At 38.5% G+C, this 13,465-nt stretch overlaps 1 protein-coding gene and 1 long non-coding RNA gene across 3 annotated transcripts in view; one reads left to right on the forward strand and one right to left on the reverse strand.

The window, feature by feature from the left end:
• Positions 1-4,795: 4,795 nt before the first annotated feature.
• Positions 4,796-12,450, reverse strand: LOC110599156 (uncharacterized). Its single transcript, XR_002485104.3, has 3 exons — positions 11,994-12,450; positions 10,034-10,271; positions 4,796-9,221 (listed from the first exon to the last, which is right to left on the reverse strand). It is a non-coding gene; the product is annotated as an uncharacterized LOC110599156 (long non-coding RNA).
• LOC144376422 (uncharacterized) overlaps positions 12,386-13,465 on the forward strand; it is a 151,609-nt gene continuing 150,529 nt past the window's right edge. For both annotated transcript variants that reach the window (XR_013436904.1, XM_078044300.1), the window contains exon 1: positions 12,386-12,558. The gene's annotated coding sequence lies outside the window, so the exon portion shown is untranslated. The remainder of the gene's footprint in view (positions 12,559-13,465) is intronic.

Consider the following 13,465-nt stretch of genomic DNA (forward strand, 5'->3'; position numbering starts at 1 on the left):
GGGGTGTTCATATAGACATTCAGACCGTAGTTCTCTTCTTCTACCCAGAGTTGCACCTAAGCTCCAGGGAACAAGATGATGTCATGGCATCTGATTCTTGATTGGCATCTATCCATGTTTGGCATCAACTGAGATGAACAGGGTCCTTTCTGGAATTCACTCATATCTCCCTCCCTGCCGGCATCCAATGCATTCCAGGACCCCTACAAAGGGTTCACACTGCATCTCTGCCAAGAGTCTCTTGGGTCTGTCAGCTGTTAGGATAATTCTTATGTTCTTAACTATACCAAGAAAATCATTTTCTTGACCTCCCTCCCTCTACTCCACGGTGATTAAGAGGCAGTATAGGATCTATGTCCCTGGGCACTCAGTGCAGGTGTTTCTACCTCAGTATCCACTGCCACCGTGTCGAGGACAACTATCTCTAATCAGACAGGAGCTAGGCCACAAGTCTCTCCATTGTTAAATAATGCACATTTTCTCTAGGTTTCTTTTAAGTTCTACTTTTGAATATTGAACTCCTCTTCAGGAACTTTCACCAGTAATCAACTCTCCTGTTTTCTTTCCAACTGTGATTTGTATTCTACCCACTTTAGTGCTGAGACTTTTTTTTCCCCTTTTTTTCCTCCTGAGTGAGTTTGGAGGAGTAGGGCCTGGAGAAAATCATCTAGCCAAATATTCTTCCAACCCTGAATTTGAATGCCATGATTTTGGTCCTTGAAACTAAAAAGTCAATAACTAACTTTTCTTTATTTTTTATGTTTGAAGTGAAAAATTAATTTTTTAAAAATTTATTTACTCTAAGTTGGTATACATGACAGCAGAATTCATAGAATAATTCATGTGTACTATTCATGCTACACATATAGAGCATAATTTTTCATATCTCTGGTGGTATACAAAATATATCCACACCAATTTGTGTCTACATACATGTACTTAAGGAAATGATGTCCATCTCATTCCATCATCTTTCCTACCCCATACCCCCTCCCTTCCTCTCCCTTCCCTTTGCCCTATCTAAAGTTCTTCCATTTCTCCCATGCTCCCTCCCCCACCCTCATATGGATTAGCATCCACATATGAGAGAAAACATTCAGCCTTTGGTTTTATGGGATTGGCTTACTTTACTTAACCTAATGTTCTCCATCCATTTACCTGAAAATGCCATGATTTTATTCTCTTGTAATGCTGAGTAATATTCTACTGTGTATACATACCACATTTTCTTTATTCATTCATCTGCTGAAGGGAATATAGGTTGGTTCCACAGGTTAGCAATTGTGAATTGTGCTGCTATAACACTGATGTGGCTGCATCATTATAGTTTGCTGTTTTTAAGTCCTTTGGGTATAAACTGAGGAGTGGGATAGCTGGGTCAAATGGTGGTTCTATTCGAAGTTTTCCAAGGAATCTCTATACTGCTTTTCAGATTGGTTGCACCAATTTGCAGTCCCACCAGCAATTTATGAGTGTGCCTTTTCCCCACATCCTCGCCAACACTTATTGTTGTCTTCATAATAGCTGCCATTCTGACTAGAGTGAGATAAAATCTTAGTTTTGATTTCCATTTCTCTAATTACTAGAGATGTTGAACATTTTATCATATATTTGTCGGTTGATTATATATCTTCTTCTGAGAAGTATCTGTTCAGTTTCTTTGCCCATTTACTGATTGGGTTGTTTGGTTTTTTTTTTTTTTTGGTGTTAAGTTTTTTGAGTTCTTTATGTATCCTAGAGATTAGTGCTCTATATGATGTGCATGTGGTTAAAAATTCGTTGCCATTCTGTAGGCTCTCTTGTCACCTCATTGATTGTTTCTTTTGCTGAGAAGAAGCTTTTCAGTGTGAATCCATCCCATTTATTGATTCTTGATTTTATTTCTTGTGCTATACAAGTCTTATTATAAAAATTTGGGCCTACTTTTTCATCTATTAGGTGAAATATTGCAAGCCATCCATGGGCTGTGTGTGTGTGAGCTATACATATTGTAGCCATATGAGGGGACAGATCTGGCATTGCATGCTGAATGGGCTGTGTGATACAAGTGCGCCTCTCCTTTCACTGCCTGTAATCCCACACAGCACCTGAGATGGGTATGACTTGCCAAGATGTCAATCAATGTACTGACCACAGACATCATGAAGTAAGACTCCACCCTTGAAAGCTTATCCCCTGTGTTATTTGATGAAGAATATACTATTGAAAATCCTTTGTCTTCTTTCCCCTATAAATGAAGGGATTCCAGGTACACTCGCTCTCTTGCCTTCCAGTGTGGAAGAGGACACTTGTGATAGCAGAACAGTCCCACCTTCAATATGAAAATTACTTATGTGCGCTGTGCTTTTTTGCCATTTTCTTAGCTTAATGTTGCAGCTGGCCCTTTTGAATTCAGTTCATCTCCTCAGCATGAGTCACTGCTGAGAGCACAGGGTCTCTGGTTTAATTCCTAGGTCCTTCTTCCACTTTGAGTTGAGTTTTGTGCATGGTGAAAGATAGGGGCTTAATTTGGTGGCTCTTCTGTGGTTTCTCTTTCCCAAGACATTCTGCTTACAGTTTAGTTTGAATGGGAGAGTGAGCTTGGGCAGGGGATACATACTGAAGTAAGGAACAAAGTATTTGCCTCTAGAGAAAAATACCCAGTTTTATGCCTCTATTTTATTCCATCAGTCTGTTATTATATCATTGTACCAAGACTACATGTTCTTAATTTCTGTAGCTTTGTGATAGGTCGGGATATCTGGTGTTAGTAAGCCCTATTGTTCTTATCCAAGACTGGCTTGGCCATTGTAGGTTCTATTTCCATACACATTTTATATTGAGCTTATAGATTTCCTTTAAAAAAGTCTCCTGGGATTTTGATTTGGATTACATTGACTCTTGTCTATAAATTAAGAAGTAAATTCGAGACATTGATCTTGAACTATTGAGTCTTCCATCCATTAACATTGTTTGTACTCTATTCATTTAAATCTTCTTTAATGTCTCAGTAATATTTTCTGGTTTCCAGTGTAGAAAAAAATGTAAATCTTACAATAGGTTTACTCTTAGGTATTTGTTGCTTTTGATACTATTGCAAATATTAAATAATTGAATTTGTTTAACTGATCCAATGTAAGGATGTGCAATAATTTGATATTTTGACCTTGTTAAAGTTATAGAGTCATTCTTAGGTTTGCAGAATATTTTGAGTTTTTACATTCGTAATCATGTGGTCAGTGACACATTTCATTATTTCTTTCCCAATATTTAATCCTGCTTTTTCATTTATCCTACTTCTTCATTGCCCTGGCTAGGACATCAAATGAAATGCTGAAGGTAGGTGATAAGAGTGAACATACTTGTCTTAATCTCAGTATGGGGTTGGTATGAAGATTCCTTATTTTACTTTTTATTTTTTCTTGTGATATTAGGAGTGCACCCAGGGGTGCTTTACCACTGAGCCATACCCCCAGGCACTTTTATTTTGATACACAGTCTTGCTCCATTGTCCAGGCCAGCTTTAAACTTGAATCTCCTGCCTTATTAGCCTTCTATGTTGCTAGGATTACAGGCATATGCCCCTGTGCCTGGCTACCTGTAGGTTTTTAACAGGTTATTAACCTTACCAGGTTAGAAAGGTTCCCTTCTGTTTCTAGTTTGCTGATAATTTATATTGTCAGACTGTTGACTCATTGGCTTTCTCTGCATCTACTGATATTATCATATGTTTTTTCTTATTTTTTCTGCTATATATGAATTAATTTTCAAATGTTAAATCAACTTTATGATGTATTAGTCTCTATTATAGATTTCATTTGATAATATTTTATTTAGTATCTGAGCATCTATATTTGTGATCTTTACAGTCTTCTAAGTAGGAAAGAGTTAAGCAGCTAGCCTCTGATTAATTTCTTTCTGAGACACCTTGGGTGATGTTTCAGGCAAGAAAAAAGTCGTGCAACCTAGGTGAATCTTCTGCATGTATTGATAACAGACTTCATGCAAATAAGGTAACATTAATTCTAGGAGGTAAAATTTTATCTATAAAGTGTTTTCACAGGATAACCCTATTATAGGACTTATTATGAAAATAAAACCAGAATGTTTTCTATAAGAATGAACTTATAGAGCATGGTTCTCAAAATATTGTATAAGTTATTTTAATACCGCAATATGAGGAAAAGAAACATCCTAACATCCGAAGATGCTATATGTTACGGAAGGTGAAGAGGCTCATATCATTACATCTTGGACAAAATGTTCATCCATTGCAAGAAAGAAGGACCTTGGAGTCCATAACACTGTTCAAGACCTCTGTCTGCTTTGCCTGTGCTCTACGACTTATATCTTAAGATGAGTGTAACCTTATAATGAATAAAATTCCTATTCTTGTGTGTTTTTGAGTCTGATTTGCCAGTCCTTATACGTTGGCTCCATCAATTTTCTTTTTTGCAATGTGTCTGTCAGAATTGGGTATCAAAGTTATGCCTGTCTTCCAAAACAAGCTGAGAAGTGTTTGTATTTTCCTATTAGGTTGGAAAATCAGTAAACTTGTTATTTTTCCTTCTTAAATGTTAGAACAACTTACCAATAAAGTCATATGTCTAGATAGCACTTTTTGGAAGGCTATATGCTCCCCCTCTCATGGATGATGCCAGAAAGGCCCCTTATTCACAAGGCAATAGGTGGGTGTGTGCTCCTGAGATGCCTCTATCTTCTTTCCTAGTTGCTAGGAAGATGACTACAGTTAAATTCAGCATGAAGTTGGTAGAGAAGTGACTTTTAACATTCCTTTATTTAAGGAGCCAGAACATTAAGTTAGAAAATCAGAATTTATTTATTTTACAGGAACTTTGACATGGCACAGTATTTATCAAATCTGTGGTAGACTTGAATGCCCCCCCCCCCGCGAATTCACTGTCAAAACCCAATTGCCAATGTAATAGCATTGAGAAGTGGTGTGTTTAGGAGTTGATTAAGCCATGAGGCTGGAACCCTCATGAATGGGACCATGACCATTCAAAGGGCAAAGCCCCCTTTGCCCTTCTAACTCTTCAGTCATGAGAGAACACAATGTTTGTCCCCTCTGAATACTGGTTCTTTGACCTTGGATTTCTATCCTCCTGAATTGGGAGAAATCAATTTCTGTTCTTTATCAATTATCTAGTCTCAGACACTTGTTGTTCCTAGCAAGAACCCCAGGGGATAGAGCAAATCCAATGCTACAGCAGGTCTTGGAAGCCTAAAAACAGAGATGGTCAACACTGAAATGCCCACACTGATCTGGTAAAGGGCAGGAGAAGGAATAAAGAGGCTGAGTGAAATGGTCATCCTGGAATGGATAACATGAGGCTAGAAAACCTACAAGATTTTGTTCCAAGGGGAGGTCCCAGAAGACACACAATTAACTGGGACCACCAACAATGTGCCTATGTGAGGGTCCCAGTATCACTAGGATAAGTGGATGGCTCTTCTTTTTAGACAGGTCTGATGATGAGGCAGTCACAGAGCTGGGCTTGTTAATATCATTCAGGGGTAATGGACCCTGAAGTAATAGAGGGCCCTGAAGACTGGAACTTAATACCACAAGCCAAGAGGCCGTAATTAGTCTAACAACTGGTGAAATTGGAGGGGTAGTTAAGTGGGCTTGACTCCCAGCATGTTTGTGAGATGATTAATTGAAGGCATCACCCCTATAGGCAGAACACACGAGCAAATAACAAGGATGTTACTTAATACCTGTAACCAAATAACTATAGCCAAATAAGGTAAAAATGGAAAAGAGTTTGAAGATACCACACCAATGAAATATCATGATTTCTTGCACAATTCCAAAACTCGAGAGAATTTTCAGATAAAGAATACACAGATGGAAGAGGTGCTATGTTCCTAGAAGAAAAAGGAAAAGACCTTGTTACAAATGGTGTGTGTGTGTGTGTGTGTGTGTATGTGTGTGTGTGTGTGTGTGTGTAGTGATGAATCCTCAAGTTCTTCCCCAAATAGACTCATGGTCATTATTAGAGTGACTAAATAAAACACTGGCAAAAGAGAATATCCAAACATTTCTAGGATTATTTGGCCTAGGGTTCAAGTTGACACTGGTGTCTATTCATCTTCCTGGCAGCCAGGCTCAAATGAAGATGTACAGAACAAGGGATGAACTGAGTCATGAAAATTTACCACTCAGATCTCTTGCTAAGGGGAGATTATATGACTAAGTGTCCCAGCTACTGCTCTCTGAACCCACTGATATTTTCTTGCCAAGGCTATATTAGAACAATCATCGAGAGAGCAGGTATACTAATGCAAGCTTATCCCTACTATAATTCCTCCAATAAGAAACTTTGGCTTCAGTGTTCTTCATCAGCTGACCTGAAACTTGACTGTAATTGTGTGGCAGCATAATGTCCCACTATTCAATGGTCCTTTCTCCGCTTTCCTTCTATATTAGGGTTCTCCAGAGAAACAAACAATAGGATCTGTCTGTCCCTATCTATCCATCCATTCACCCACCCATCTAGATATTTACCGTAAAGAACTAGCTCTTGCAATTATTGAGACTAAGTCCCATAATCTGCCCTCTGAAGACCTGAGAGCCAAGAGCACTGAGGCTGTTAGTCCAGTCCAAGAGCAGAAGATGGAGTCCCGCCTCAATAGTCAGGCAAAGAAAAAAATGTTTCCTCTATCTTTTTGTTTTATTCAGGCCCTCAGCAGATGGGATGATACCCACCCACACTGGGGAATTGGTCTGTTTACTCAGTGTGTTCAAATACCATGCTCTGCCAGAAATGCCCTCATGGACACCCCAGAAATGTTTAAGCAGATATCTGGGTCTTCTGTGGCCCAGTGAAGTTGACACACATAAAGTTAAACCTTGTACCTTCACAGGTACTTCTTCTCCATTTCAACTCCCAGAGGCATTTCTCCAAAGAATCTCTTAGAAATCAAATCCTATCTATATGTGCTTCTTGGAGAACTAGAACTAATGAATTTGGATTTTGTTCTGGCAGGTAGTTACTTGAGGATTGGTTTTATACCATTCAGCTTGCTTGTGTGTGTGTGTGTGTGTGTGTGTGTGTGTGTGTGTGTAGGGGGGCAGTGCAGTTTTAGATAGGAAAGTTAGCCCTACCAACATTATATGTAACCTTTCAGGGATCTTGGGTGAATCCCTGGAGCTCTCAGAGAGGACTCTCCAAGATAGCTAGATGGAAATTAAATATTTCCTAATCTCATGTTAACTTTTGAGTATTGATAGGCTTAACACTCAGCAATGGGCATAATGGGATCTCTATGTTCATTTTTTGCAGTTTTTTCTCTGCATACCATCCACTTCACTGACACTGAAAATTCAAGCCATGCCAGTCTCAACTCGTCTTTTTCTCCTTAACTCGGCAAAATTGCTCTGCTTATGTTCCTTCTCTTGCATTGATCCAGAGTGTTCACCTGCAGAAACTGAAGACCACGGTAGGTTTCTCCTTGTGTACTTCTCTCAGTTATCAATCCTTTGCTGCCAGGTGTCCAATGTTTGAAAAGTTGCTCCATTTATTTTCCTCTCTGGCTTCTTTAAACAGCAACAGCTAAGATTTGTACGATTTCTAATGTGTGCATTTAGGGCTATAATTTCCTGTAAGCATTTGCTTTCATGGCATTTGGTTTTGATACTGTTTTTTCATTAGAATTCATTTTGAAATATTTTCTAAATTTTGGTCTGATTTATTGTTTGATCCATTGGTCATCAGGCATATGCTCCTTAGTTTATAAGCATTTTGAAATTCTTTTGTTATCTTTATGTAATTAACTTCTAGTTTAATTCATACTAAATATGATCCAATCTTTTGAAATTTGTTGAGATTTGTGATTCAGCTTATGGTCAGTGTTTTTAAATAAATATTTGGAGTATACTTTAAAAAACAGAAATTTAATGTTTTTGGATGTAATGTTGTATGTCTTATTCATATGTTCAAAGTGCTAATAAATAGGAGCTCAATATATACTGCGTTGAATAACTAAAAAAAATATTAATGGAAATTCCAGACCAATAAAAGTAGATAAGATGATCCTCACAGAAGAAAGCCAACTGAAATCATGCCATTTCCCCAGAATCCAACCAACATTAATGCCAACCCTATATGTGATCCCAATTATTTTTCTTCTTATGTTTCTGCCTGTTTCTCTTCATTAGTTGTAAGCTTTGTATCGTTAGTGTTGTATGACTGTAGAAAATAGTATCCTGTGAAAAGTTAATAACATTGATTTATAAAGTTCATGGTGATACAAGAAATGGTTAGTTTTATTCTTCATTTTTTCTCTAAACAATTCATGACTATTTCTGATATGACAGAAGTTTAGACAGTATCTAATATCTCAATGGTCAAATTTTTAAAGTACAATCATTTTCAGTTTTCCAAGTTCCACTGTCACTTTCTCTTTTTTATAAACCTGAGGTTAAAACTGGTATAAACATACAACCCCCAGTATGTTTAATCTTCCTATTTAACCCTTCTTTCAAATTTGTTCTGGATAACATATAATGGTTATAGAAAGAAGAGAGGAAACCAGTTTAGACAGTCTAACTGTGTATTATTCAGGCTTAAAAATACCTTTTGTATACTCTCAAATTTTTTTCAACCTGATTCTAGCTGAAGTTCTGATGAACAGTCTGTAAGGTTTTATTCTGCTTCATGCTGACAGTGCCACATGTCAAGCATGCACCAAGAATCAAGCCTCCTGTCCCAAAGTTTCTCTGTTGCAGCAAGGTGTGATGTCCTGTACCAATCCAGACCAATGGGGGAGTTAATGCAGCTGTCAACACCAAGGAGGTGGCTACTGACATAAAAATACTTATCCCTTTCATCTCTCAGAAAGACAGTTTTGAGACAGATTCTTGAGAAGGTTCTGCATTATATAAGCATTACAGCAGTGTACCACTTGAAAGCATTACCTTGTTTTGCTTCGATCTTTTCCTTTTTCCCCTCTTGGTTTCTCTTTCACTCCTCCTCCCTGGGATTAAATTCCCAAACAGAATGTCATTACCTTTGTTTCAGGCTCTGCTTTTTAAAGAATAACCTAGACTAAAACAGTAGGAAAGTAGGCTGTTGGTAGATTATACAGTGCACAAATCTAATTTTCCTTGATTCTGCACATGCTACGAGGAAATACTCATTCAGTAGGCAGCATAGTTGGTGATTTCCATCTTTTTTCTTTTTTGAAAGCTCATCATCTATAATGAGCCTGACCACCTAAAGAAAAAAAAAAGGTGGTAAAAATTAGCTTATAATAGGCAAATTTCTTTGATGATGTCTCTGAGCATTTTTCTGTGTGAGAGGGTCCTCAGCAACTTGAATACTCATATGTATTATGGAAGAGCACTCAGTCAACTTAATCAGGTAAAGCTTTTTGTTGCTTTGGAAACAAGCATATCACATTTCTTATACTCCTTGGTAGAAAGCTGAATCTTTTACTATTATAAATCATTTTTTGCTAAGAAACTCAAACATAACTTAAAAATACATGCCTTATTGGACTACTAATAGGTCTTTCTTTATTCATGAAGAACTTAGAAGAAATGCTCTGAAAGATATAGCATTATTGGGAATAAATTTAAAGTTTTCCATGTTAGCCTTGAGTAAAAACGTTAATAATTACAATTTCTTACTCATTTGAGACACTACAGAGATCAAAATTGATTAAAATTCCTCCCTTATAGAACCTATATTTTAGTAGAACAGAAGGTGAGATAATAAACAAATTAAATAATTAAAACACATTGTAATTAAAATAACAGGTATAGATAAAAATAAACTAAGGATGATATTCCGACTGAATCATATCCTTTCCACAAAATTCACATATTGAGCCCTCAGTATCTCATAATAAAGTATATTTGGACATCAGGCTTTGAAGGTGGTAATTAAGTTATTGAGGCCTTAGGGTGGGGCTCTAACCAAATCTAATACAAAAGGAAATTTGGACATAGTCAGAGAAAACAAGGGAGTTGTAAACACAGAAAAAAAAAAAAAAAAAAAAAAAAAACACAGGAGGATACAGCTACCTGTGGCCAACTGCAAGCCAAGGCGAGAAGCCCCAGGAAAAACCAAACCAACCAACACCTTGATCATGGACTTCAGTCTCCACAACTGAGAAAGTACAATTCTGTTGTTTAAGTCATTCAGTCCATTAGCTCTGGCAGTGCAAGCGAGCTAATATATATGGGAGAGAATGTGGAAGCTTTTTTGCTTGCTTGTTTTCATAAATAGGTCTCACAGAGATAATGACATTTGCATGAAGACCTGAGGAAGAGAAAAGAGCATAGAATATTTAGGGGAGGAGCATTCTGAAAGGAGGAAAAGTAATCCTCAGATTCCTGAGTTGGAGAGAGGTCTGTATGGTTTAAGACATAATTATTAGAAGATGAGTTTGAAAAGGTGTAGAATAAGGAAATAGTGGTAGAGCCTGTGTCAAAAGATTCTCAAAGCAGGCAGGGCCATATTGTGCCCTGTGGGGATGTTCTGAAAAATTGTGAGGACATTTTGACATTAGATTGGGGTGGTACTACTGGTCTTAAGTAAATTTACAGTCATCCTCAGGATAGTTCTATCTAATGAGATATTTTCCCACATTCCATGTGACTTTATGCCCTACTGCTCATTTCAGATGATGAACATTTTCCAAAATTTGACTATGGGTAATGGTTACACTCATCTGGGAATATACTAAAAAACCCATTCTGAATTGTATACTTCAAATGGATTAATGTATGGCATGTGAATTTTATCACAATAAAGCCATTAAGAAAAAAACAGCCATATAAAGGTTAAACTCTGCATATTCAAACAACTGAATACTGTGTAGCATAAAAACAATCAAAAAAATTTTAAAAGATTTGTTACATGAAATATGTACAAACTCAAATATAGCATGTAGTGAAAGAAACCAAATACTATAGAGTACTTATTGAATCAATAATTTCGTGTAAAACTCAGGAACATAACAAAACTCACTTGTGTATCTAAGGTAATGGCTATATTTGGGGAGAACTTTGTGACTGGGCAGGGGCTTTTAACCGTTTATATCTTGATCTGGATTCTGATTGTCAGGGTATGTTTGTTTTAATTTGAAAGCTTACTGAAATATATTTACAATTTGTGTACTTTTTTCTATGCTGCACTTAAAAGTTCATTTAAAATTTTTTAAAAATCTAGCTGTTCTATAACTTTATAAGTATGCATTAAAAAAGGACTAAAAGAATGCATAAATGTTTCAAGTTATTTTATATGAATTGGGATTGTAAAGAATTTTTATTTTATTTATATTCTTTTCATTATTTTCCAAAAAGTACCACAGTGGACACACATCCCATTTCTCACAGGGGAAAAAAGCTATCAAAATACATAGTCTGAGAGTTCTTGAATTAGTTTTCCACTAAACAAATTTATTCAAAATGTAGGAACTTTGGCTTTTGCTCCCAGATGAGAAGTAACTGTCACTGGTGCGTGTGTGTGTGTGTGTGTGTGTGTGTGTTTGCCTGGGGGTTCCTGGTGGCCTTGATGAATACCAGGAACTCATCATCTGCCTCCAGGAGAAAAGGCAGAGTGCAAGTGTAGTATTCAAGAGATGGTGAACTAAGCCTAGGGGTGATACCCAAGCACAACTAACGGGTGTGTGTGGGGGGGTCACATTCCTCACAGAACCTGGGTCCTTAAGGTGAGCAGGTCAGACGTGGGCAGTGGTGGGGGACCTCACTGAGTTCTCAGCCTCTGAGCCAGGCAATGCATGACTAGCTTCTGATCACTGTCATCTTCATGGTTTTTAAGGCCAGATGCTAAGAGTGTTTTTTTCTCATTTTTACAAGCTTGTGAAAACTAACGAAGACGAATATGTGACAGAGGCAGTTCCTGATCTGCAAATCCTAAAATATTTGATATTTGGCTCGGAACAGAAGTTTGCCAACTCCTTAACTAGAATTGAAGAGGCTATGCAGAAAAACTTCTTAAAGTACTTAAAATTCTTACCTGGGAATGGGCTTGCTGGCGAGGAGCCGCGTGTGGAACGAGTGTGCCAGGCTGCACTTGTACCGCGCAGTGTAGTACTGCTCAGGCTCGGCAGACTGGGAACTTAGAATCCACTTCAGAGAGTGTCAACCTGCACCTCTGAGGAGTCCAGCCTGGAAGTGGGGATGGCCGGGCCCTTCCTGGTCTGTCCAAAAGGATAAGGATGCTCACCGCGGCTCTCAAAGGACTGCAACGGAGGGTTCCGAGCCTCCCACCAGGAAGGCATCCTTGTCATTCCTGGAGAAGCCAGCGGAGCCTCCACCGGGATTTCTTTCCCGCTCTTGGTGGGTCGTGGTCACTGGCAGGTTCCGAGTGGTGTGCGGGGCAATAGATAACTTTGGGTGAAACGCTTCGTGGGTGGGGCGGGACTCCTTGCGCATGCGCAGTGTTGCAACGCGCCCCCCCAGCTCCCCGCGCAGGCTCCGCCCACGCGCAGGCCTGATGGTTGTCCTTCGCGCGAGTGGGAAGAGCGCGCCGCTCCCTGGGCGCTAGAGGGCGGAAGGCTATTTGCAGGATTTGGAGAGTTGTGAGCATTGTAACCTTTCACCCTTAAATCCTGCCCATGTTTGAGCTATACGAAAGACAGTTACGTGTGATTCAGCCTAATAGTTCAGGGTGTATACCCTGAGACAGGGTTTCTCAACCACCGGGCTGTTGGCGTCTGGGGCAAGAAGGTTTTTAGAGCGTGCGGAGGGGTCATGTCGTGTAGTAAATAAGCAATGTCTAGCGGCATCCTTGGGCTGTACCTACTAAATGCCACCAGCATCCCCTCCTTCCCCAACTCTGACAATCCAAAACGTCCCCACACATTGCCACGTACCTGTGTGGTGGTGGCGAGGGGAGCAAAATCGCCAATATCGACATAAGCCATATGACATCGGATTCACGTACAAGGATCATCATTAGGAAATGTGACATTGCTACATCACTGTAATCAGGATAGAGTTCGTATATTTTAACTTCCTCAGTTGTCTCCAAAATGTCTTTGTTTATGGTTGGTAAAAGAGAAGCCTGGAATTAAGTAAACTGAGACACAGATTACATTTAGTTGTCAAATCTCTTTAGATTCCTTGATTTAGAGCAGTTCCCCAGTCTTTGTTTGTTTGTTTCTTGTTTTTCCTGGAATTGACATTTTTAAAAAAATCTAAGATGGTCTGCCTATTCGTACAGAATATCCTTCACTTTGGACATGTCAGATTTGTTCCTCATTATCAAATTGACAATGATTATATATCACATATATATTTACATATATGTATACACACATATGCATTTTGGTGGTAAGAATACCTAGATAATTTTATATCCAATTTTATCTGTCTTCCTAGAACTATTTTCTATTTTAAATGCCTGCCTTACATTTTAAAAAAGTCCCCCCCCCCCAATGGGGCTGGGATTGTGGCTCAGTGGTAGAGCACTAATTTAGTAGGGGC

This window comes from Ictidomys tridecemlineatus, chromosome 3 (assembly GCF_052094955.1).
Source record: "Ictidomys tridecemlineatus isolate mIctTri1 chromosome 3, mIctTri1.hap1, whole genome shotgun sequence".
NCBI classification, from domain to species: domain Eukaryota; kingdom Metazoa; phylum Chordata; class Mammalia; order Rodentia; family Sciuridae; genus Ictidomys; species Ictidomys tridecemlineatus.